Here is a 26086-nt window from a genome sequence, read left to right on the forward strand (position 1 = left end):
GAAAAATACGTATCGGCCTTAACTGAGAAAAAAAATATTTTTTTAAAAAAAAAATTGGGATATTTATTATAGCAACAAGTAAAAAATATATATATTTTTTTTAAATTGTCGCTCTTTTTTTGTTTATAGCGCAAAAAATAAAAACCGCAGAGGTGATCAAATACCACCAAAATAAAGCTCTATTTGTGGGGAAAAAAGGACGTCAATTTTGTTTGGGAGCCACGTCGCACGACCGCGCAATTGTCAGTTAAAGCGATGCAGTGCCAGAAGCTGAAATTTCGCCTGGGCACGAAGGGGGTTTATGTGCCCAGTAAGCAAGTGGTTAAGAGACAATAAATCTCAAAAAGTGTCTGGCGCCCACCTTTTCATCTTGCATTACACCCACCATTGTAACCCACTCTACACTGAAGGATCTCAGCTAAATCCCTAAATCCAAACACGCTTTACTTGCTTAAAGTGGAGTTCCATCCACTTTTTTTTACTTTTTCTTAGGGCTGCGGAAATTAACGATTAATTGGTCGATTAATCGTTAATTTCTTTGGTCGATTAAAATTATTTTGATCGATGACGATCCGCGGAGTGAGCTCCGCGGTCTCGCCCATAGGAAAGGCCGCGGCTTCGGCCTAGCTCCGGAGCCGCGGCGCGCTGACGTCATCATCACCTGCCCGCCTGCTTGTATCTTCTTCCCTTGCGCACGTGTGTCCATCGGCTACGCTGCAGATGGGTCTGCCTGCCTGATAGTCAGGTAAGAAAGGACAACCATCTGTGTGTGGTAACATTATGGGGCAGATGTATATATTCCTGGAGTATGGGGACAGATGTGTATATTAAAGCATGGGGGCAGATGCTGTAATGTACACATCTGCCCCCATGCTGTAATGTACACATCTGCCCCCATGCTGTAATGTACACATCTGCCCCCATGCTGTAATGTACACATGGGGGCAGATGTGTATATTCTTGCAGTATGGGAGGCAGATGTGTATATTAAAGCATGGGGGCAGATGCTGTAATGTACACATCTGCCCCCATGCTGTAATGTACACATCTGCCTCCATGCTGTAATGTACACATCTGCCCCCATGCTGTAATGTACACATCTGCCCCCATGCTGTAATGTACACATCTGCCCCCATGCTGTAATGTACACATCTGCCCCCATGCTGTAATGTACACATCTGCCCCCATGCTGTAATGTACACATCTGCCCCCATACTGCAAGAATATACACATCTGCCCCCATGCTGTAATGTACACATGGGGGCAGATGTGTATATTCTTGCAGTATGGGAGGCAGATGTGTATATTAAAGCATGGGGGCAGATGTGTATATTACAGCATGGAGGCAGATGCTGTAATGTACACATCTGCCCCCATGCTGTAATGTACACATCTGCCCCCATGCTGTAATGTACACATCTGCCCCCATGCTGTAATGTACACATCTGCCCCCATACTGCAAGAATATACACATCTGCCCCCATGCTGTAATGTACACATGGGGGCAGATGTGTATATTCTTGCAGTATGGGAGGCAGATGTGTATATTAAAGCATGGGGGCAGATGTGTACATTACAGCATGGAGGCAGATGCTGTAATGTACACATCTGCCCCCATGCTGTAATGTACACATCTGCCCCCATGCTGTAATGTACACATCTGCCCCCATGCTGTAATGTACACATCTGCCACACAACTACTTTTAGCTGATCTCCTTGCATTGCAACTCTGCATTAGCCACTGGTAAATGTGGTGGGGGCAGTATGGGGGGCAGATGTGTATATTCTTGCAGTATGGGGGCAGATGTGTATATTACAGCATGGGGTCAGATGTGTACATTACAGCATGGGGGCAGATGTGTATATTACAGCATGGGGGCAGATGCTGTAATATACACATCTGCCCCCATACTGCCCCCACCACATTTACCAGTGGCTAATGCAGAGTTGCAATGCAAGGAGATCAGCTAAAAGTAGTTGTATCTGTATGTGCGTTAATTAATCGAAATTAGTCGATTAATCGATTAAAAAAAAAAACGATTAATCGAACACAAAAATTTTAATCAGTCACAGCCCTACTTTTTCTTATTCAGTGATATGGGATCCAGTGCTGTATATGAGTGTATAGATCAGAGATATGGGATCCAGTGCTGCATATCAGTGTATAGATCAGAGATATGGGATCCAGTGCTGTATATCAGTGTATAGATCATAGATAGAGAATCCAGTGCTGTATATCAGTGTATAGATCAGAGATATATGATCCAGTGCTGTATATCAGTGTATAGATCAGAGATATAGGATCCAGTGCTGTATATCAGTGTTTATTTCAGAGATATGGGATCCAGTGCTGTATATCAGTGTATAGATCAGATATATGGGATCCAGTGCTGCATATGAGTTTATAGATCAGACATATGGGATCCAGTGCTGTATATCAGTGTATAGATCGGAGATATGGAATCCAGTGCTGTATATCAGTGTATAGATCAGATATATGGGATCCAGTGATGTATATCAGTGTATAGATCAGATATATGGGATCCAGTGATGTATATCAGTGTATAGATCAGAGATATGAGATCCAGTGCTGTATATCAGTGTATAGATCAGATATATGGAATCCAGTGCTGTATATCAGTGTATAGATCAGATATATGGGATCCAGTGCTGTATATCAGTGTATAGATCAGAGATATAGAATCCAGTGCTGTATATCAGTGTATAGATCAGATATATGGAATCCAGTGCTGTATATCAGTGTATAGATCAGATATATAGAATCCAGTGCTGTATATCAGTGTATAGATCAGAGATATGAGATCCAGTGCTGTATATCAGTGTATACATCAGAGATATAGAATCCAGTGCTGTATATCAGTGTATAGATCAGAGATATGGGATCCAGTGCTGTATATTAGTGTATAGATCAGGGATATGGGATCCAGTGTTGTATATCAGTGTATAGATCATAGATATGGAATCCAGTGCTGTATATCAGTGTATAGATCAGATATATGGGATCCAGTGCTGTATATCAGTGTATAGATCAGAGATATGAGATCCAGTGATGTATATCAGTGTATAGATCAGAGATATGAGATCCAGTGCTGTATATCAGTGTATAGATCAGATATATGGAATCCAGTGCTGTATATCAGTGTATAGATCAGAGATATGAGATCCAGTGCTGTATATCAGTGTATAGATCAGAGATATAGAATCCAGTGCTGTATATCAGTGTATAGATCATAGATATGGGATCCAGTGCTGTATATAAGTGTATAGATCAGAGATATGGGATCCAGTGCTGTATATCAGTGTATAGATCAGAGATATGGGATCCAGTGCTGTATATCAGTGTATAGATGGTATATACATGTGATCAGGGTATATGGGGATCTGTATACACAATGCAGTGACACCACTCCCGGATCCTCCTCATCTGTTGTTGTTGTTATTATTTTTTATTATTATTTTGCCGTCTTTGCCGCTGTCATGACGTCACCTGGCCGCCGCCGCTTAAGACACCGGCTCCTATTGGGCGCCAGCCTCTCCCCCGCCCAGCCAATGGTGAAGGTCCGCCGGCCTCGGGTGCAGAGTGACGTCACGTAGTTCCCGTCTGCTTTATTTTGCTTCGGTCTCCGGAGCCGCCATTACGGAAAGAACCGGACCGAGCCGAGCTGGAGAACACCGGAGCGGCTCAGAGCGGGAGGGACCGGACGAGCGACACCGAGGAGTCCGGTCCCGGGGGAGATGAGCGGGGGAAGGGAGCCGGCCACGGGATAGAGCCAGGTGAGAACCGTACTACGGGATATTGGAGGAGAGGGGGGGGGCTACCTGAGGGGTCACCTGTCATCACCTGACGGGAAGGGGGCTGACTGGTGTGTGAGGGGGCCCCCCGGGCCTACGGTGTCAGGGGCCCCGGCCTCCTGTGTGAGGAGGGAAGGAATTCACACCCTGTGGGGGCTCGTTATGTATTGTATACAAGGGGGGAGCACTGTGTGTGTTTACAAAAAAAAAAAAAATCTAAAAAAAATAATAATCTTTTTAAAATAATAAATAAATTAGATATATATTTTTTTATTATTAATAATAAAATGTGTGCACATATATCTCATTTGGAAATTATTACCTGGGTAAATGTGTGTGGGAAAAAAAATAAATAAATATATATATATATATATATATATATATAAATATATATATATATATTTGCATGCTCTAGTAAGACATATATACATAGTGGGAGGGTGTGGTGTAGTTGGATGTAAACACGGTGTTGTTATGAATATTTGGTGTGTTGGGTGACATTCCGGCGGCGTTGCTCTCCCGCTCAGGTCCGGTCGGTTGTCTCTCTGATGACGGTTTCTAATGAAATGTTGATTTGGCGTTTTGCATACTGGTGTTGCTCGCCGCCCGTCTGGTATGTTCCAGGTGGTTGTTAGCAGGTGATGATCACATGACCACAGGTAAAACGAATCAGCACAGAGCAAATTTTTTTTTCTTCTATACCTTAATGTGTCCATGTCGTATATCAGTCTGTCACCCTCTAGGGGGTTCTCTGAGCCAGGGTTGCCGTGGGACCTCTAGGGGGTTCTCTGAGCCAAGGTGGCCGCGGGACCTCTAGGGGGGTTTTCTGAGCCAGGGTTGCCGCGGGACCTCTAGGGGGTGCTCTGTGCCAAGGTTGCCGCGGGACCTCTAGGGGGTGCTCTGTGCCAGGGTTGCCGCGGGACGGCTAGGGGGTTCTCTCGGCCAGGGTTGCCGCGGGACGGCTAGGGGGTTCTCTCGGCCAGGGTTGCCGCGGGGCGGCTAGGGGGTTCTCTCGGCCAGGGTTGCCGCGGGGCGGCTAGGGGGTTCTCTCGGCCAGGGTTGCCGCGGGGCGGCTAGGGGGTTCTCTCGGCCAGGGTTGCCGCGGGACCGCTAGGGGGTTCTCTCTGCCAGGGTTGCCGCGGGACCGCTAGGGGGTTCTCTCTGCCAGGGTTGCCGCGGGACCGCTAGGGGGTTCTCTCTGCCAGGGTTGCCGCGGGACCGCTAGGGGGTTCTCTCTGCCAGGGTTGCCGCGGGACCTCTAGGGGGTTCTCTCTGCCAGGGTTGCCGTGGGACCGCTAGGGGGTTCTCTCTGCCAGGGTTGCCGTGGGACCGCTAGGAGGTTCTCTCAGCCAGGGTTGCCGCGGGACCTCTAGGGCGGGGATATGCAATTAGCGGACCTCCAGCTGTTGCAGAACTACAAATCCCATGAGGCATAGCAAGACTCTGACAGCCACGAGCATGACACCCAGAGGCATGATGGGACTTGTAGTTTTGCAACATCTGGAGGTCCGCTAATTGCATATCCCTGCTCTAGGGGGTTCTCTTGGCCAGGGTTGCCGCGGGACCTCTAGGGGCTTCTCTCTGCCAGGGTTGCCGCGGGACCTCTAGGGGCTTCTCTCTGCCAGGGTTGCCGCGGGACCTCTAGGGGCTTCTCTCAGCCAGGGTTGCCGCGGGACCTCTAGGGGCTTCTCTCTGCCAGGGTTGCCGCGGGACCTCTAGGGGCTTCTCTCTGCCAGGGTTGCCGCGGGACCTCTAGGGGCTTCTCTCTGCCAGGGTTGCCGCGGGACCTCTAGGGGCTTCTCTCTGCCAGGGTTGCCGCGGGACCTCTAGGGGCTTCTCTCTGCCAGGGTTGCCGCGGGACCTCTAGGGGCTTCTCTCTGCCAGGGTTGCCGCGGGACCTCTAGGGGCTTCTCTCTGCCAGGGTTGCCGCGGGACCTCTAGGGGCTTCTCTCTGCCAGGGTTGCCGCGGGACCTCTAGGGGCTTCTCTCTGCCAGGGTTGCCGCGGGACCTCTAGGGGCTTCTCTCTGCCAGGGTTGCCGCGGGACCTCTAGGGGCTTCTCTCTGCCAGGGTTGCCGCGGGACCTCTAGGGGCTTCTCTCTGCCAGGGTTGCCGCGGGACCTCTAGGGGCTTCTCTCTGCCAGGGTTGCCGCGGGACCTCTAGGGGCTTCTCTCTGCCAGGGTTGCCGCGGGACCTCTAGGGGCTTCTCTCTGCCAGGGTTGCCGCGGGACCTCTAGGGGCTTCTCTCTGCCAGGGTTGCCGCGGGACCTCTAGGGGCTTCTCTGAGCCAGGGTTGCCGTGGGACCTCTAGGGGGGTTCACGTCAGCCAGGGTTGCCGTGGAACCGCTAGGGGGTTCACGTCAGCCAGGGTTGCCGTGGGACCGCTAGGGGGTTCACGTCAGCCAGGGTTGCTGTGGGACCTCTAGGGGGTTCACGTCAGCCAGGGTTGCCGTGGGACCTCTAGGGGGTTCACGTCAGCCATGGTTGCCGTGGGACCTCTAGGGGGTTCACGTCAGCCAGGGTTGCCGTGGGACCTCTAGGGGTTTCACGTCAGCCAGGGTTGCCGTGGGACCTCTAGGGGCTTCTCTCTGCCAGGGTTGCCGCGGGACCTCTAGGGGCTTCTCTCTGCCAGGGTTGCCGCGGGACCTCTAGGGGCTTCTCTCTGCCAGGGTTGCCGCGGGACCTCTAGGGGCTTCTCTCTGCCAGGGTTGCCGCGGGACCTCTAGGGGCTTCTCTCTGCCAGGGTTGCCGCGGGACCTCTAGGGGCTTCTCTCTGCCAGGGTTGCCGCGGGACCTCTAGGGGCTTCTCTCTGCCAGGGTTGCCGCGGGACCTCTAGGGGCTTCTCTCTGCCAGGGTTGCCGCGGGACCTGTAGGGGGTTCTCTCAGCCAGGGTTGCCGCGGGGACCTCTAGGGGGGGTTCTCTCTGCCAGGGTTGCCGCGGGACCTCTAAGGGGGTTCACCTCCAGAGAGGTTGCCATGGGACCTCTAGGGGGTTCCATGATTAATAAGAAATTTCTGCCTCTCAGATAAGCTCCCACTGAGGCCATCGATCTTTTTAACCAACTGTAGACGGCCAGGCACTAGCATTTTCAGAATAAGACCAGCAATGCCAGTCTCCTTATTTCTCTTATAATTAGGTCTTATGTATACTACAACTTAAAGCCCGACTCCAGTCAAACCCTTTCCTCCTCCTACCCTGTAGCTGATCGCTGGAATAAAAAATAAAACGATCCCTAAATCCAAACACGCTTCTTTACTTGCCTAAACCTACAGTCATGTGACTTTCAGGTCTCAATCCGCCTCTTGTGTTTTCTCCCAGTTGGGGTCCTTCCCCCGGGTGTCCACATTACAGCCTGTGTGATGTGGATCCTTTTTTCCCTTTTTATTGGCTGTCCGGCAACGGGGTTCTCCAGGGGGAGCGAGTCTTCACAAGGAGTTATTAGGGGACCGCCATGGCAGAAGATGACCTTCAAATCTGAATCCGCAGTCACTGCAGTGGAAACGGCACCAGTGAGGGTCCCGGACACACAATAAGAAAATCATGTGAAAATGTTCTGTATGAGGAACGACTGGACGGTTATCTGTTGGCATAGTGCTTTCTACAACCAATTCTCACGGTTCAGACAAAGGTGCAAGCTAGAAAATGTTTATCGTAATTGAACACAACGTGTAATGTTTAGAGGGATCGCACAGAAATAATCAAATAGAACGGGGGTCTCCAAACTTTTTAAACTAATGGCCAGTTTACTGTTTGGACTTTAGGAGGGCCGGACTGTGCCCAGTGAATGTAAGCAATGCCCAGTCTTGCGTATTAGTCCCTTTTCACACGGGTGCCTCTGTGGAACAGAATCTCCTTGCTCAGCGGGGGGTCCAATCAGGTCTGCCTAAAAAACTGACAGGTGGACCTGATTGGACAGCCTGTGTGAAAGAACCCTTAGGAATGGTGCCCTTTTTTTTTTTTTTGGGTGTCGGTGGAAGTGTGTCCCGTTGGTTGTTGCTGGTGGAAGTGTGTCCCGTTGGTGGTTGCTGGTGGAAGTGTGTCCCGTTGCTGGTGGAAGTGTTGTCCCGTTGGTGGTTGCTGGTGGAAGTGTTGTCCCGTTGGTGGTTGCTGGTGGAAGTGTTGTCCCGTTGGTGGTTGCTGGTGGAAGTGTTGTCCCGTTGGTGGTTGCTGGTGGAAGTGTTGTCCCGTCGGTGGTTGCTGGTGGAAGTGTGTGTCCCGTCGGTGGTTGCTGGTGGAAGTGTGTGTCCCGTCGGTGGTTGCTGGTGGAAGTGTGTGTCCCGTCGGTGGTTGCTGGTGGAAGTGTGTGTCCCGTCGGTGGTTGCTGGTGGAAGGAAGCGTGTGTCCCGTCGGTGGTTGCTGGTGGAAGGAAGCGTGTGTCCCGTCGGTGGTTGCCGGTGGAAGGAAGCGTGTGTCCCGTCGGTGGTTGCCGGTGGAAGGAAGCGTGTGTCCCGTCGGTGGTTGCCGGTGGAAGGAAGCGGGTGTCCCGTCGGTGGTTGCCGGTGGAAGGAAGCGTGTGTCCCGTCGGTGGTTGCCGGTGGAAGGAAGCGTGTGTCCCGTCGGTGGTTGCTGGTGGAAGGAAGCGTGTGTCCCGTCGGTGGTTGCCGGTGGAAGGAAGCGTGTGTCCCGTCGGTGGTTGCCGGTGGAAGGAAGCGTGTGTCCCGTCGGTGGTTGCCGGTGGAAGGAAGCGGGTGTCCCGTCGGTGGTTGCCGGTGGAAGGAAGCGGGTGTCCCGTCGGTGGTTGCCGGTGGAAGGAAGCGGGTGTCCCGTCGGTGGTTGCCGGTGGGAGGAAGCGTGTGGTTGCCGGTGGGAGGAAGCGTGTGTCCCGTTGGTTGTTGCCGGTGGGAGGAATAATGCCTCAAGGGCTAGATAAAGGTGAGCAAAGAGCCACATCTGGCCCCAGTAGCAAAGAGCGACCCACAAGACCTGGCTAGTAGGTATCTATATTTGCCATTGTCGTTCTCGAGCATTAATACGGTTGCCGGTGGAAGGAAGCGTGTGTCCCGTCGGTGGTTGCCGGTGGAAGGAAGCGTGTGTCCCGTCGGTGGTTGCCGGTGGAAGGAAGCGTGTGTCCCGTCGGTGGTTGCCGGTGGAAGGAAGCGGGTGTCCCGTCGGTGGTTGCCGGTGGAAGGAAGCGGGTGTCCCGTCGGTGGTTGCCGGTGGAAGGAAGCGTGTGTCCCGTCGGTGGTTGCCGGTGGAAGGAAGCGTGTGTCCCGTCGGTGGTTGCCGGTGGAAGGAAGCGTGTGTCCCGTCGGTGGTTGCCGGTGGAAGGAAGCGTGTGTCCCGTCGGTGGTTGCCGGTGGAAGGAAGCGTGTGTCCCGTCGGTGGTTGCCGGTGGAAGGAAGCGTGTGTCCCGTCGGTGGTTGCCGGTGGAAGGAAGCGGGTGTCCCGTCGGTGGTTGCCGGTGGAAGGAAGCGGGTGTCCCGTCGGTGGTTGCCGGTGGAAGGAAGCGGGTGTCCCGTCGGTGGTTGCCGGTGGAAGGAAGCGGGTGTCCCGTCGGTGGTTGCCGGTGGGAGGAAGCGTGTGGTTGCCGGTGGGAGGAAGCGTGTGTCCCGTTGGTTGTTGCCGGTGGGAGGAATAATGCCTCAAGGGCTAGATAAAGGTGAGCAAAGAGCCACATCTGGCCCCAGTAGCAAAGAGCGACCCACAAGACCTGGCTAGTAGGTATCTATATTTGCCATTGTCGTTCTCGAGCATTAATACGAGTTGGTATCATGTTTCGGTTACATCATGATATGCACCTTGTGGAATGATTTAATGCCTGATTTTTTTTTTCGTAGTGTATACTAGGCATTAGGTGGGTAAATCCCCCCCCCCCCCGGTAAAATCTTTAAACATGGCCTAACACGATGGGTTAGGGATGGGACCCCAAATTATTAGTAACCTACCTTCCCATCCACCCCTCTAACCACTGGTATGAACGACAAAAAAAAATACCGTTGTATTGTGGACACTTTTTATTGGTGGAGGTGATGCATCCAGTGGCTGGGCACTCTGTCATGGGCCCCCTGAAGCAGAAGATCTCAGGGGGTGGTGAAGGTGCCCAGGAGGATATTGCGTGCCCGTTCCCCAGGGAAGGAAGGTAGCTTGGCACATGGAAACTGACTTTGATCCATTACAATGCATGATGACTTGGGGAGGAGGTGTTTCATAGCAGGATTTAGGAGTTGGGGCCCTTTCTCAGTCTGTCCAATCAGGTCCGTCTGTCAGTTTTTAAGGTGGACGTGATCGGACCCTCCTATGGAGCGGCACATTTCAGCGGTGACATGTCCGCTGACGACCCGCCGCTATCTGATCCTGTCCGCAAACCTTTGCCTCCTGTGTGAACGAGACGTTGGCGCACAGGCCACTTCTAAACGCCTTTCCATACGGCAGGTGTGGCTGTTATCGGAGCCCAGGGTTTCCCATGAGATCACCAGGCATTGCTCCTCTGGGCTGCGAGTGGCCTGGTGTAAAGGTCGCCTTCTTTATAAATTGTGTAGAAGTTCATCTCTAGTGGAATCCTGATGCAATGTGTACACAATTCCAGCCCGTATGATGAGGCGAGTGTCATGCTTTATATGTGAGCTAATGGGACAGTCACCTACAGCAGGGATTACAATGGCACCTGGAAATCTTGGCGCATAGTTTTGGGTTTCCGTCACTTCCAGCAGTTTGGAGATTTTTTTTTTTTTTTTTTTTTTTTATATGGACCTTTATGGGAATTTTTCTTTGTGTGACCAGCAAGCTTGTGCAGAATTTGCTGTCACTAGGCTCTGTGTTGACAGGCCAATTAAAGGGGGGATGGGCAGTTGTCAACATAGTATGTTCTGCAGTTTCCACCCAGTCTGACCATTGTACGAAAGAATGAGAGAATGGATTGTGCAGCGTGACCTCGGCGTCGGCCCCTGTGTTGTGACACATGATACAGACGCATAACTCATTGTTTTTTTTGCTCATTGTGGTCTGTTTACTTGACCCATAATTACATTTTTGACATTTTTACATGGGAAGGCTTTTAAGCCTTTTATTTTATAGATGTTGATCGTTGGGGTGCTTCTAATAAATCTGACTCAGCCCTCTACTGAGGAGTATGTGGTTTTATTTTTAATTTTAATAAGGGCACTCGTGTCTTTTAATGACGTAGGTCATGTTTTGGAATGTTGAGTAAAGCCAATGACTCAAATAGTTTATTTTTATTTTTTTAATGTATATTAAGCCCGCTCAAGCAGACCGCTAAAAATAGGATCATAGCATAACATCTAGATCTAGCGCTAGGGTGCCAAACCAGTGCCCCCGGGGCCACATGTGACCTGCGGAGCCCTCTGATGTGGCCCGTGACCTCTTGTTGTGGGTTGGCAAGCACAGATCGCAGGTTGCCATCCCAGAGCATCAGTGTTGTGAATGAAGCCAGGGGTAGAGGAAACTAGCAGAGCCGCATAAGCGCTGCCTCCTGTCGCAGGCGGAGTGATGCCAAATGCACTCTAGCTGGGACAGCAAAAACTGGCGATACTTGAATGGAAGACTGGTAAAGGGGTTATAAACCCTTACAGACCACTTTCACCTACAGGTAAGCTTAGATTAAGGCTTGCCTGTAGGTGCTGGAAATATCTCTTAAATCTACACGGTGTAGGAGATATTTACAGTTCCCTGTATGGCGATATCTTCCGCGCATGCACCGGTGTATTCGCCGCATGCGCACTCTAGAAAGAGCATGCTGTGCCGTTTTCAAGCTGGGCGGGGGTCATGCCGTGACTGCCTCGGAAGGAAGAGGGGGTGAAGAATGGACGCTTCCAGCCAGTGAGGAAATCGGGGACATCACAGGATTCGGTTTCAGGTAAGTGACACATAATGGGCTACTATGTGATGCATAGTAGCCCAATATGCTTTACCTTTGCAGGGAAACATCAGGGTTTACTTCCTCTTTAAGTTTATTACTAAAATCAGTGTATGTATAGGCATATCTCCAGTGGTTGCTGTGCTGCTTTCAAACTGATCCCCCAAGTGCAGCGCACCTGCAGGTTACCTTCATGGAGCCATTGACTTATGTTATTACCTGCGGGTTTGATGCGCTTTCAGAAAGTGCACCACACCTGTAGGATATAAGGAAATTCTATAGTAAAGTACAGCTAACCCGCAGGAAAGCCACAAGTGCACCCGCAGGAAAGCCACAAGTGCACCCGCAGGAAAGCCACAAGTGCACCCGCAGTGTGGCTAAACCACAGTGCATCCATGTGAAGGCTGCCTTGTGCCCCTTTCACGCAATCGGACTGACCCAATCAGATCCCCCATTCACCTCTATGGAGTGGCAGATGTAAACAGACCTGTGTCCATTTACACCCACCTACCTCTGATCCGCAAAAAAAAACAAAGGGGATCATCCCCTTCCGCCTGGATGGGTTGGATTGAAGGGCCCATAGAATAGAGTGGGCTGTGTCTGCATATACAGAGTGGACACGGATCTTTCATCTGCCCGCTCCGCTCACTGGTTACCAAGTTGCTTAAGTGGCCCTTGCTCTTTAAAAGGTTGGGCAGCCCTGGTGTAGAGCAACAAATGGCAAGCACTAGGCTCTCATTACTGCGGCTCTGTGGGTGCATTTGTTTGGGTGCAGCAGCCCAATCATTTGAATGTGGAGCTGTTGTACCCGCAGGAAAAATGTCCCCAAACAGTTTCCAAAATGCACCCACGGGGTGCCACAGCACTGAAGACACACTGCTTTTTCAGATATGTAGAGATTCTATCAAAGTGTTTGTAACCCCCCCCCCCCCCCCCCTTTCACCTACAGGTAAACCTAGATTAAGGCTTGCCTGTAGGTGCAAGAAATATCTCCTTAACCTACACGGTTAAAGTGGAAGTAAACCCTCCTATTTTCAGCCAAGGAAGCTGCCATCTTGGCCTCTGTTTAATCTGCAACTGCCACGATGCTGCACATGTGATCAGTTATGAAACCAGCCATTGGATGGTTTGACAGTTTGGTTGAGAGCACAAGCAAATGTGACACCTAGCATTTCCGGCATGCCGGGAATGATAACTGTTTTTTTAAACTATCAAATAGATGGGTTTACTTCCGCTTAAAAGGAGATATTTGCAGTAAGTAATGCACCGATGTCTACGTCGCAGGCGCACTGAGCGTGCTGTGTTTTTGTGAATGGCATAACAGGGTTAATGACGTATTCCTGCGCATGTGCGGGGATCTGCCGGTCCCGTGCAGGAGTGACGCCATCGCCGATCTGGCCAATAACGGCGCCGGAGCGGCGATAACAAGAAGCTCCGAGGGGACATGGCGGTGGACAAGACTTCTCGGGTAAGTGCCACATAATGAGTTGGTATGCTTCTGCGAGACTTTGCTGCAGCGAAATGAGCCTGACTTGGGAGCGGGTACCTGTCAAAATTGGGTACTCGCTTCCCCCCCCCCCCCCCCCCCGACAGGTGCCAAATGTGGCAGCAGGGAGAGGCAAACCAACGGCACTTCCCATTTTGGGTGGCGCTCTGCTTTAATTACAGCAGGGACGCTGTCTGTCTGAACACGCTGCACCTTATGATTGAGCAGTGATGTCATCATTGTGCTTTCTTCTATCTGGGAGTTCACTGTCATTACATGTGCATTACTGCAGGGCCTGATTGGTACTGAATGCTGGCTCTCCTGCTCTTAGGCCAAATGTTGCCGAACAGTCAATTACTCTGGGCTTATCACAAGACAAGCTCATGTACTTATGTGGTTGGATTTAAAGTGCATTTAAATGATTGCATAAGTGCATATATTTCTGCTTTTAAGATCTGCCTGGTGTTCAGATGCAAGGCTTGTATTGTATATGGCAAAACAAAGAATTATTAGAGTTTAAAATATGTTTTAATTGACACACATAAAACATGTAAAATGTACTTTTAATGCCAGAATGTACTTCATGCACACAAAACGCATGACTGCCATGCAGAGTAGATGGGACTTTTCAGCAGCCAGGCTTGTCTAAGCACTTCCATTGTCTTTACAAGTATCTGTAGAGATGTCATGGCTCTGATGGAGGAGAGAAGTCCCGGCAGGGGCTCTGCCAGTGTTACTGGTATTCTGTAGATTCCACCCAGTCTGATCATTGAGAATAGATTGTGCTGCGTTCTCTCATGCTGTGACCTATTCAGACACACAACACATTGTTGTTTTGTTCATTGTGGTCTATTTGCTTGACCTGAAATCTGAGTTTACTTCTGAGTTGGTGAATGTCATCCTGATGGAAACCAATTGCACCCCATTCTAATCTATCAGTCTGACAAGAGGAAAACTCTGGCAGTATAAGAATTTGTGTGGGCGGCTGTTTAAGAAGTTGCCCCTGTAGGGCATCACAATGGTGTAGCCGTTGGCACTTTCACCTAGCAGCAAAAGGGTCACTGGTTTGAATCTGGCTACCTGCTTGGAGAGTTTGCATGTTCTCCCCCTGCGTGGGTTGCCTCCGGATACTCCGGTCTCCATCCCATTCTCCAAAGACATTGGTTAAAGCAGATTCACAAACCGTAGGAGGGTTTTAAAGGTGCATTAAATACCAGGATTGCATTACATGCAGAGTTCAGGGGGGGGTTACACACACAGAAACCAGACTTCTATGTTTACAAGTGATTGTGGTGAGCAGGCACCAAAGGGTCTGAGCCAGAGGTGGTGGAACGGAAAAAAAGCTATTTTTTAAAGTCAGCAGCTACTAAGGACACGCACCTGTCCTAGTCGCCCGTGATGTCTATCCCCCGACGTAATCGCTCGGTCCTGGCGCCTCCATCCTTACTAAGGGAAACGGGCAGTGAAGCGCATGCGTGACTGGCGTGGCGCTGTATGAATGGGCGGCTGCCTCCTGGGATACACACAGTTCCCAGAAGGCAGCGCGGCTCATTCACCAGAAGACACCGCGACGGAGGACGAGGCAGAAGAGCTACTTGCGCATAGCAACCGCCCTTTCAGGTGAGTATACATTTATTTTATTTTATTTATTTTTTGGGGAAAGGGGGGAAAAAAAAGGGTGGAACTCCTTTAATTGGCTCCTGTCTAATTTGGCCCTAGTATGTGTGAATGTGAGTTGGGGACCTTGGGTTGTAGGCGCCTTGAGGGCAGAGACTGATGTGAATGTACATGTAAAGCGCTGTGTAAATTGACAGCACTATAGAAGTACCTGAAATAAATAAATATACTGCTTGAACTATGCTCAGGGTGGATTTAAATCACATTTTTAACCACTTGCTTACTGCTTACATTCCCCCCCCCCACAAATAGAACCTTCTTTTGGTGGTATTTGATCACCTCTGCGGTTTTTAAATTTTTGTTAAAAAAAAAAAAAGAAAAAAATGAAAAAAGATCGATTTTGTAAAAAAAAAAAAAAAAAAAAAAAAAAGTTGTATATTTTGTTATAAAATTTTAGCAAACAGGTAATTTTTCTCCACCACTGGTTGGTGGCACTGGTAGGTGGCACTGATATGCATTGGCAGGCACAGATGAAGTGATCACAGCGCGCGCACAGGGAGCGTGCAAAGGGGAGGACGTCTATTGACGGCCTCCCGGCAATGTCTGCACTGTAGCGGTTATTCAGGTATAGTGAAGACGGGAACCTGTTAAAGAGCAACTGTCATCTCTGTTCTGCAGCAGCTCCTCTGACCTGCTTTTGACTCACCAAGTCTCATTCACTTTAATGGGACGGCTGGTGATGTGGCAGTGACACAACAAGGTGAGGGACGTGGCGACAGCAGGTGAGTAGATGCCCGCTAACGGGCGCTGCCACGATAGATCGGAAATGAGAGGTGTTCTTTAAATGTAAGGACTTATTTTTGCTGGTAGTTAGAATCTTTAATTGCAAACAGATGAAGGTTTCCTTTTTGGAATAATAGGCTGTCAGGTTAGTAAAACGGCGATATCAGAACTGATTCAATCAAACCTGAATATGATTTGTTTATGTAGGGGTGCAACGGATCAAAAAACATGTGGTGTGCCGATCCACGGATGTTGACCCTTCGGATCACGGATTAATGACGATCCGTTGCACCCCTATCTTTGAGACATTTGCACCATGGCTGGCAACAGGTAACATCACACTGCAGAGGTTCCATAAATTCTGTACATAGCGGGGGCTCTCGATGTGCTGAGCCCTGTTCAGGCATATGGGTTTAGATCAGGGGTGTCCAACCTTTTGAAGTGCGAGGGCCACTTAAGCGACTTGGTAACCGGAGCCACAATGAGCGCAGCAGGCGGATGGCAGGTCCATGTCTGCTCTGCATATGAAGAGCAGACACGGATGCAGCCCACTATTTTTTTTTTTTTTTGCGGATCAGATTGGAGGTAGGCACAAGTCGGTTTACATCTGCCACTCCTTAGCGGTGAATGGAGGGTCCAATTGGGTCCGACTGACTGCGTGAAAGGGGCCCAAGGCTGCTTTCACACAGATGCGCTGCAGTTTACCAACGCATTGTACCTTTTGGCTTCCCTGTACTTTGCATTAGACTTCTATTATATTCTGTAGGTGTGGTGCACTTTCAGAAAGCTCACCAAACTCGCAGGTAATAACAGAAGTCTATGGCTCATTGCAAGTAACCCGCAGGTAACCCGCTCTGCACCTGTGGATCAGTTTGAAAGCAGCCCAGTAACCACTGCAATACAGATATGCCCATATATACACTGTGATTTTGTTAATAAACTGACCTTTAAAACGGTGTTCTATTCTAAGCCAGAGCAGGAGGTTGCGGGCCACATCAGAGTGCTCTGCGGGCCACATGTGGCCCCCGGGCCACTGGTTGGGCACCCCTGGTTTAGATACTTTGTTTAAAGGTGCTTATTTTTGTAGATTTTATTTACCGTATTTATCTTGCTATAACGCGCCCCGGCGTATAGCGCGCACCCCCAACCTAGAAGGAAAATTCCTGAAAAAAAATTACTTCGTTTGGATGCCCCTCGTCGGTGTCATAGCGTCCATCGGCGGCCTTGTCCGGTCCTGTGTCCTTCTGCGGCCATCGTGGTGTCCTTCCCGCGCTGTTTTTGAACCACTCCGCTGACATATACCGAGCGCAGTACACTCGGGTATAGTCGGGCAGGCTCGGCTCCGGCTATACCCGAGGGTACTGCGCTCGGTATATGTCGGCGCAGTGGTTCAAACACAGTGCGGGAAGTGGGTATCGGCGTATATCGCACACCTACGATTTTTGCCCTGATTTTCAGGGCAAAAAGTGCACGGTATACACCGATAAATACGGTATTTATGTGTGCGCTGTAGTGCTACCTTTGTCAGTTCTGAACTATTGAAGTCACTGACTAAGTGCAAGCCTATTTAGATAAGGTGCAGTAACACTTAACATGCATATGCATCTTCCAGGGCAGCAGTTCAAGCCTTTCAAAAACGTGCCAACAAGGTCATCCCCCTTTTTTCCCAATCTGTGTTCCTACACAAAACCTCAAGCATTTAACTAAAAACACCAAGACCTCCAAGCGGGGGTCAGCAACCTTTTTCACGTTTAAAGTGGAAGTCCATTTAAAACTAAGCTTAAAGTGTTACTAGACCCATATGAAAATAGTTCTCCCCCCACAGTGCCCGCAGCTTATAAATGATCTTTCACATTAAAATACTGCCACTATATACTCTAGTTAGTGGGGGATCTTCTACTCCTCCACTAGCTGTCACAATCTGAGTAGTCATGTTGGGCACTGCCCATCCGGCTGCCTCATCCATTCAGTGTTCTGGAAATTGGAAAAATACAGGGCTTGGTTGTCAACGAACTACCATGGTGCTATGGTAGTGGATTGAGCTTCCCGTCACAGTATAACGCTCTGCCTATATCGGAGGTAGGGACAAATATACCCAGACAGTCTGCAGGACTGTGGCATTACACCCATAGTCTGCTGATCAAGGGTGCAATGCTTTACTCATAGTGTCATTTTTACAAGCATTTGACAACAGGCATCCAGTGAGCAATATCACTGTGTAGTCGTATTACACTTCTTTTTTTTTTGCAATCGGTTGTGCTGCTATCGGGGAGTTAAAAATTATATTAACTGGCGCATTGACAATGTGTATATTTTAGACTTGGACCTCAGACCACCCTCTAATGCTGGATACACACTGTCCGCAACCAGCCAACTTTCAGTCAGTGTGTACAGCAGTCTGTCTGATCGAAGCCGGTCGAAAGGACATCCAATTACACTAGCAGCCAATGTCTGTGAGGGCTCATCTGTGTATTCTGGAGGGGGGAGGATACAATAGCATGGTGGGGGAGATCACTGCACCAACATTGCTTGTTGTGTTGGTACGGCAATCCGTCAGGTGTTTTTTTTTTTTTTCATTCTAACTGCTGCATTGAACCTGGAAAGAGAACTTGCAGTACCTACTGAGCTTTATGCATTTAGCCTTCAGACCTTGGGTCAGCCCCCCCCTACCGGTGCCGGCGCCTTCAGACCTCGGGTCAGCCCCCCCCTACCGGTGCCGGCACTTTCAGACCTCGGGTCAGCCCCCCCTACCGGTGCCGGCGCCTTCAGACCTCGGGTCAGCCCCCCCCCCACCGGTGCCGGCGCCTTCAGACCTCGGGTCAGCCCCCCCCCCACCGGTGCCGGCGCCTTCAGACCTCGGGTCAGCCCCCCCCTACCGGTGCCTTCAGACCTCGGGTCAGCCCCCCCTACCGGTGCCTTCAGACCTCGGGTCAGCCCCCCCCTACCGGTGCCTTCAGACATGTATAACATGTGTTTTTATGACCCTGCATCTTTGACACACACGTGTGAATGGGTCCAAACAAAGCTGGTATTGTAGCTCAGAGAAATTTAGAAATGCACCTGCTTGTCTCCTCAATCATCACGGTTTTCCCCCTGCACTGAAAACCTCACTTCCTCTCCATGGCTCCTGCATGTCAATGGCTACCCAGCTGCTTCCTTGTTGCTATAGTGATGCACAGCAGCATACTTGGGGTGATTTATTTTCAGGAGGCCCTGTACTTTCCCATAGCCACCACTAGAAGGTGCTGCTTTGCAACTTGACAGGAGGAGGTGTCCTTGGTGCAGTAGAGAGAGCAGCAGCCAATGGCAGCGGGTGCCCCCAAGAAAAGCATTTGCCTGGATACACGTTGAGGGGGCTGGCAGCTCATGCATTAAAGAAAAAATATGTTCCTGCTGCACAGAGCATATTGTAAAACCCAGACTCTGAGAAATCTGCAATCTTATGCTTCCTTAACACTTGAGCGGACGCACGCCAGCAGCTTCATATATTGATGGCGCTATTCTTGTGGGAACTCCAGATATGGCTTTAATTGCATAGTTACAGTGACTTGAGAAAATATCCACCCTGCTTGGTGTTTATTTTTCCTGTGTTGCATCACAACCTGGAACAAAAATTTCTTTTTTTTTTTTTATTTAGTCTTGGTACTATGTGATGTACACAACATCGTTACATGCCTGCAACCTTTTTGAAGGTACAATTTTGTACAATATTGTGTGCAGAAGTGTAAAATGCCTCAGACTGCTTTCACACTGAGGCATTGCGCCATCGGCGGTAAAGCGCTGCTATTTTTGGCGGCGCTTTACCATCGTTTTTGCTGCGCTTTTCGGCCGCTAGTGGGGTGCTTTTATCCCCCCCCCGCTAGCGGCCGAAAAAGGCTGCAGCGGCGGTTCGGCAGCGCTGCCCATTGATTTCAATAGGCAGGGGCGCTTTAGGAGCGGTGTATACGCCTCCAGTGTGTGAAAGAGGTCTAAAGATGTGGTCAATCAACTTCAAAGGTCCCATAATTAGATGATTGTGAGGGCCACCTGTGCGCAGAATATCACATAATTCGTCATACAATGTCAGTATAAAATGGGCTGGACTTCATTCAGACTGGCCCACTTTGACAGGTCTCTCCCCTGGTGGCTGGACAACTCCCGCATCCCCCCGGCCACCTAAGCCCCCTCTCCCCCTTCACTAGCCATTCTACTTTATTACAGTAGAAAGGCTGGTACTGGTACTCTTATAGGCAGTACCAGTGGAGAAGCTAGACATTATTTCACCCGGGGCAAAGAATCAGTTTGGTGCCCCCCCTTATGGGACAAGATTTGGCAGAAGTGAGAAACTCCCAGGCCATAGCTGTTGAGTCAGCTGTCTGTCCCCTCCCCCATGCTCCTCTGTCATCGTCCCTGCTCCTCCCCCCTGCTTCTCTGTTCCCCCCCAGGTGAGCGCTGCAGGAAGGGAGAGACAGAGGAGCGGAGGGGGGCGGCGGTCCGCTGTCACTGAAGCCGGCCCACTGAGCCATCGGCCCACCGGGAAACTACGGCCAGTCCATCCCTGAGTATAAATACATACATTTGTTTAAAAAGGCCCCTGAATTGCAGTCCTAGCAAGCAATATGAAGATCAAGAAGCTTTCCAAATGTTGTCAGACAGTTGTGAAGAAGTATAAAATGGGCTTTATATTTTAACGAAAACAAAATCTATGAACTTCCCATTAACCACTTGCCGTCCAGGCCTTTTCTGGCACTTTTTGTTTTCAAGCTTAAATAGGAAATCACAACCCATCTATCTTTTTTATTTATTTATTTTTTCTATCAGAGACCCAATGAAATGGCGCTCGTTGCAATTTGTCACAGTATTTGCGCAGTGGTTTTGCAAGCTCTAGTTTTTGGGGAAAAATACATTTTAATCAATTAAAACACAATAGTTGCCCCAATTTTTTTATTGTATAATGTCAGCAGTCTTTCCCATGATTGTGATTCCTACTGAACCAGACTGAGACCATTTCAAGGCTCAGGAACCCTTTGCAGGTGTTATGGCTTAATTGGCTGATTCGAGTGGGACACTTTGAGCCAAGAATATTGCACCTTTTCACAATATTTAAATTTTCTGAGATTGTGGATTTGGGGGTTTCATGAGCTGTAAGCCATAATCCTCACAATTATGACATGTCACAGCTTGAACTATCTTGCTTTGCATGTTCTAAGTCTCTCTCATATATTGCATTAGTGAAATGAACTTTTGCATGATATTCTAATTTTTCGAGTATCACCTGTATGTGCACATCTTCTCTTCTGTATTCAGAGTTCAAATGTACTAAATCATCTGGCATTAGGGTTCTGAATTTGTTTAGGTTTATTTTGAGCCCCAGAGGTCTAATATTTAGAGACGTCTGCAGGTCACAAGGGGTTAAAGCGTAGTTATATTTCGCGACATCCTTGGCTTGGCTGCCAATGGGATTGAGGGTTTGCATTGCTTTACTATAGTAGCTGAATTCCACTGGATAAGTCCGTCCCATCACACATCTATTGCTGGCTCTAGAATGTTTTACTTGTAAATGACAGCTTGGTAGGATATACTGTATTTATCGGGGTATAGCGCGCACCCCTAAAGTTTCCCCAATTCCTGTGGAATTTTTCTTTTGTACTTACAGTTTTGGTGTCTTGCGCGGCGTCCGTCTGCGGCTTCGGGTGTCCTCTTCGTCTGGTCCGGCGTCCTTCTGCGGCGTCCTCCCAGCTCGTCAGCGCGAGAGGAGCCGAGACTGGCCGACGATACACGAGTGTACTGCGCTCGGTATATGCCGGTGCAGTATTCAAACTCGGCGCGGGTATCGGCGTATACCGCGCACCCACGATTTTGCCCTGATTTTCAGGGCAAAAAAGTGCGCGGTATACGCCGATAAATACGGTACTTGGTTACTTCCAGAAATGTTTCCTATGCAGGTTTTCAATTGGAATGGCCGAATCTATATTATGCATATGGCTGTTCTGTTATTATCCAGGTTGTCTCTGTGAAGCCTGTAGAAACCACTTGTATAACCATGTCCGGGGTCTGGGCAATCCCCCTTGGAAAGAAAATTATATTAAAAGTCAGCAGCTACAAATCCTGCAGCTGCTGACATTTAATATATGGACACTTATCTGTCCTGGGCGCCTGTGATGTCGGCACCTGAAGCCGATCTATTCCTCTGCTCTCGGGTTCTGCTGCCGCCACATCGGTAAGGGAAGCCTTGCGGCTTCACTTCCTGGTTCCCTACTGCGCATGTGCAATCCCACTGGTCCCTGCTGTCTTCTGGGCGGCGTAGGTGCCAGACGTGGCGTAGGTCAATAAGATGATCTTTGCCCTGAATTTGGTACACAAATACGGCAGCTGCTGACTTTTAAAAAATGGACACTTACCTGTCCAGCGCACCCTGTATGTCAGCAGCTGAGGCTGAGCAATCGCTCGGTCCTCTGCTGCTTCCGCCGCCATCTTTGGTGAGGGAATCAGGAAGTGAAGCCTGATGACTTCACTGCCCGATTCCCTACTGCGCATGCACGAGGATCGTGGCGCGCGGTCACTGGTCCCCGCTCTTTCCTGGGAACAGTGTTTCCCAGAAGACAGCGGGGGGAGTGACTTCACAGGCTTAATTCCCCGCGGGGATCAGACCCGGAAGTGGTGCAAATACCTGTCTCAGACCGATTGCGGGACTCCAGCGGCGATCGGGTCCGCTGGTCACGGAGCTTCGGACCAGGGCACGCACCAGCGACCCACGGCTGGGCAGTTAGAGGACGTACCTGTATGTGCTTGTGCCCAGCCGTGCCATTCTGCCGACGTATATGTGCAGGAGGCGGTCTTTAAGCGGTAAAGAGGGGAACTTTTTTTTTTCTTTTTGCTCTGATCAGACTTCTGTTGGAGGGTGGCTGTTTGTTCTCCATGGTCCAACATACGTAGGATATGTAGGAATGCAGCCACCTTCTCATACACACCATAAGAAAATCAGGCGAACATTTTCATCTGAGGAACGATCAGACGATTTTGTACACAACTTTCGACAGCCAATTTCCGAATGAAAATTTCCAAAGCGACAAACTCCAATGTTTCTCATACGGTAACAGAACAAATGATTTTTTTGTTTTTAATATGTATAATTGTAGTTCGAGAAAAATCAGAAAAGACTGCAGATGATCAGAAATGATAAACGCCAAAGAAAAGCCTTTGTCGTACGATAATTTTCGGACATTATTTCCTTCCTCGTCTGCTGTGAAACAACTAGGAAAATTGGATCATCACCTGATTTTCCTATACTGTTCACCCCACTTTACTCGCTCCTGAGATGCACTGGACTATGCGATTTGTAGTACGCAGAGATCAACGGACTGAAGGCGAGGTTCGGAGGATCACCAAGGAGGTGGAAAAACACAGCAGGAAATTATTTACTAAAAATTTGATTACAGGGCCATTAAGTAGTGGATGTGTATGGATTGTTTTTGGAGAATTGGAATATCGTTTAGTGTGACTTTATACAGACATTAATGCACTCTCCTCTCTTGATGGTGTATCTTTTATTTGCTTTTACTCTGCATGCCTCAGGCATCCATGTCTTGGGTGTGAGTGGAAAGGCTTTTACATTGGGTATATTATACTGTGTAGGCAGAGTGTTGGCAGACTTGCCATGGGAAGCTTTGGCCCTTCCTACATCATATGATGTAACAGTCCTCTTTTGTTTTCAGTGGCACAACTGTCTGAATTTATTAGGCATGCATTTCTCTGTAGATTTCTTTTTTTCTTTTAATAATTCTGTGTTGGGACCACTTGTTCATTCACTTGAAGTTTATAATCATGTACAGAACTTTTTTATTTATTCAGTTATTTCATCGTTTGTCTAGACAATTTTTTTTTGCACAAGCATTGGTATAAGGCTGGGCACGAATGTTGGGATTGGTTTATAGTCTACGTAGGTTGAATTGCATAGCTATTGCAACCTGTTTCTTCCAGCCATCAAAAATGTATGAGGCTGTTTAGAAATGTTGGTGAGTTGGCGAAAAACTCTAAGAAGTTACTGAAGTGTGTGGTTATTGTACATTCTAATGCTCTCTGTGGGAGTTTTACCATCATTGTTCATCTCTACAGTCTGTAAAGCTCTATGAGGTAGAGCTGCACGATTAACCACTTAAGGACCGCCTCCTGCACATATACGTCGGCAGAATGGCACGGCTGGGCACATCAACGTATATATACGTCCTGTACTTGTACCCAGCCGTGGGTCGCGGGCGCCGCTCGAGTGCAGCGATCGGTCCTCGGAGCTGAAGAACGGGGAGAGCCGTGTGTAAACACGGCTTCCCCATGCTTCACTGTGGCGGCATCATCGATCGTGTGATCCCTTTTATAGGGAGACTCGATCGATGACGTCACACCTACAGCCACACCCCCCTACAGTAGTAAACACACACAAAGTGAACCTAAACTCCTACAGCGCCCCCTGTGGTTAACTCCCAAACTGCAACTGTCATTTTCACAATAAAGAATGCATTTTAAATGCATTTTTTTGCTGTGAAAATGACAATGGTCCCAAAAATGTGTCAAAATTGTCCGAAGTGTCCGCCATAATGTCGCAGTCACGAAAAAAATCGCTGATCGGCGCCATTAGTAGTAAAAAAAATAAAAATGCAATAAAACTATCCCCTATTTTGTAAACGCTATAAATTTTGCGCAAACCAACCGATAAACGATTATTGAGATTTTTTTTACCAAAAATGGGTAGTAGAATACGTATCGACCTAAACTGAGGAAAAAAAAAATTATATATATTTTTGGGGGATATTTATTATAGCAAAAAGTAAAAAATATTGCATTTTTCAAAATTGTCGCTCTATTTTTGTTTATAGCGCAAAAACTAAAAACCGCAGATGTGATCAAATGCCACCAAAAGAAAGCTCTATTTGTGGGGGGAAAAAAGGACGCCAATTTTGTTTGGGAGCCACGTCGCACGACCACGCAATTGTCTGTCAAAGCGACGCAGTCCCGAACTGTAAAAACACCTTGGGTCTTTAGGCCTCATATTGGTCCGGGGCTTAAGTGGTAAATAGCGGAGAGAATCGCAAATTCGATTCTCCCTGCCCGCGATCTCCCCGCGGGATGACCCGCAATTCTTCTGTTTCACGGCCGGTTCCACGTAACCAGCGTGGAACGCAAATGGCGCCGATATCTGAGCCGCTGTCAGCAGCCTGCGCCGCTGGATGGATGCCTGGGCTTCTCTTGCAGATCTGTAGCGTGTATCCATGCGCCACCCAATGGTTGCTGGCGGTACTGCTTTTGATGTATAAAAAACAGACCAGTGATATGTCTATAATGTTAAAGTTTGATTCTGCTTTTCTCATAGGAGTTATATGGTCTTTAGCATTATAGACATATCACTGGTCTTTTTTTTGTTGTTGTTGTATATATTCATATTTTCAGATAAATCGCAGGTTTATTTGGTGGGGAGGGGGGGGGGGGGGGGTCTGGCATTCAGTTTTTGACATTCAGTTTTTGAGAATCGCAATCTTTAGTCTAAGCAAAAGAATCGTGATTCTCATTTTGACCAGAATCGTGCAGCTCTAATATAAGGGCGTTGCATAAAACCAACAATCAAATTGGATGATTACTGGATTGTTGGTAATGATTGCTTGGTGTACTTTAGACTGTTTTCCCAATTTTAGTCAGCGGAGATCCTTGTTGTACCATGGTTTCTAGATCTGCATTTTCTTTGTACTGTGGACTCGCTGATTTGATGTGATTCTATGTCTATTAGGGGAACATGCATTAGTTGTGACTGATGTTTACAGAGGAGTGATTAGGAATGTTTGTCTGCACTCCTCTGACCTTAAAGGGGTTGTAAAGGTAAAAATGTTTTTTCCTAAATGGCTTACATTACCCTGCAGTCCTCCTTCACTTACCTCATCCTTCCATTTTGCTTTTAAATGTCCTTATTTCTTCTGAGAAATCCTCACTTCCTGTTCTGTCTGTAACTCCACACAGTAATGCAAGGCTTTCTCCCTGGTGTGGAGTGTCGTGCTCGCCCCCTCCCTTGGACTACAGGAGTCAGGACGCCCACTAACACACAGCTCCTTTCTCTATCTGCAACGTAGAGCGTGTCCTGACTCTCCTGTAGTCCGAGGGGGCGAGCATGACACTCCACACCAGGGAGAAAGCCTCACATTACTGTGTGGAGTTACAGACAGAAGAACAGGAAGTGAGGATTTCTCAGAAGAAATAAGGACCTTTAAAAGCAAAATGGAAGGATGAGGTAAGTGAAGGAGGACTGCACTAAGGTAAAGGAAGCCATTTGGGGGGAAAAAATTGTATCTTTTTACAACCCCTTTAGGCCTGCATTCACAGCTGAGCAGAGGGGTAAGCTAAGTGAATTCCCAGTGATTTTTGAGGCTAGCTTTGCGGTGCGAATTTCCGGTCCATTTTGACTAAACTTCCTTTCAGCTGTGATCTCTGATACAGTTCACATGCTAATTTTAGGAGCGGGCGGCCACGTCCTCAACAGACGACTCATCGGCTGTCAGCGGGTTTACCCGCTGATGGCTGAATGTAGAAAATAAGAGTTGTTGTCATAAACAA

The 26086-nt window shown here is 48.8% G+C and overlaps 1 protein-coding gene across 1 annotated transcript in view; it reads left to right on the plus strand.

Moving 5' to 3' along the window:
* The first annotated feature begins 3568 nt into the window (after positions 1-3568).
* The window catches only part of ZRANB1 (zinc finger RANBP2-type containing 1), a 106974-nt gene continuing 84456 nt past the window's right edge, over positions 3569-26086 (plus strand). Inside the window, exon 1 of the mRNA XM_040361353.1 lies at positions 3569-3795. The gene's annotated coding sequence lies outside the window, so the exon portion shown is untranslated. The remainder of the gene's footprint in view (positions 3796-26086) is intronic.

This window comes from Rana temporaria, chromosome 8, assembly GCF_905171775.1.
Source record: "Rana temporaria chromosome 8, aRanTem1.1, whole genome shotgun sequence".
Classification (NCBI taxonomy): domain Eukaryota; kingdom Metazoa; phylum Chordata; class Amphibia; order Anura; family Ranidae; genus Rana; species Rana temporaria.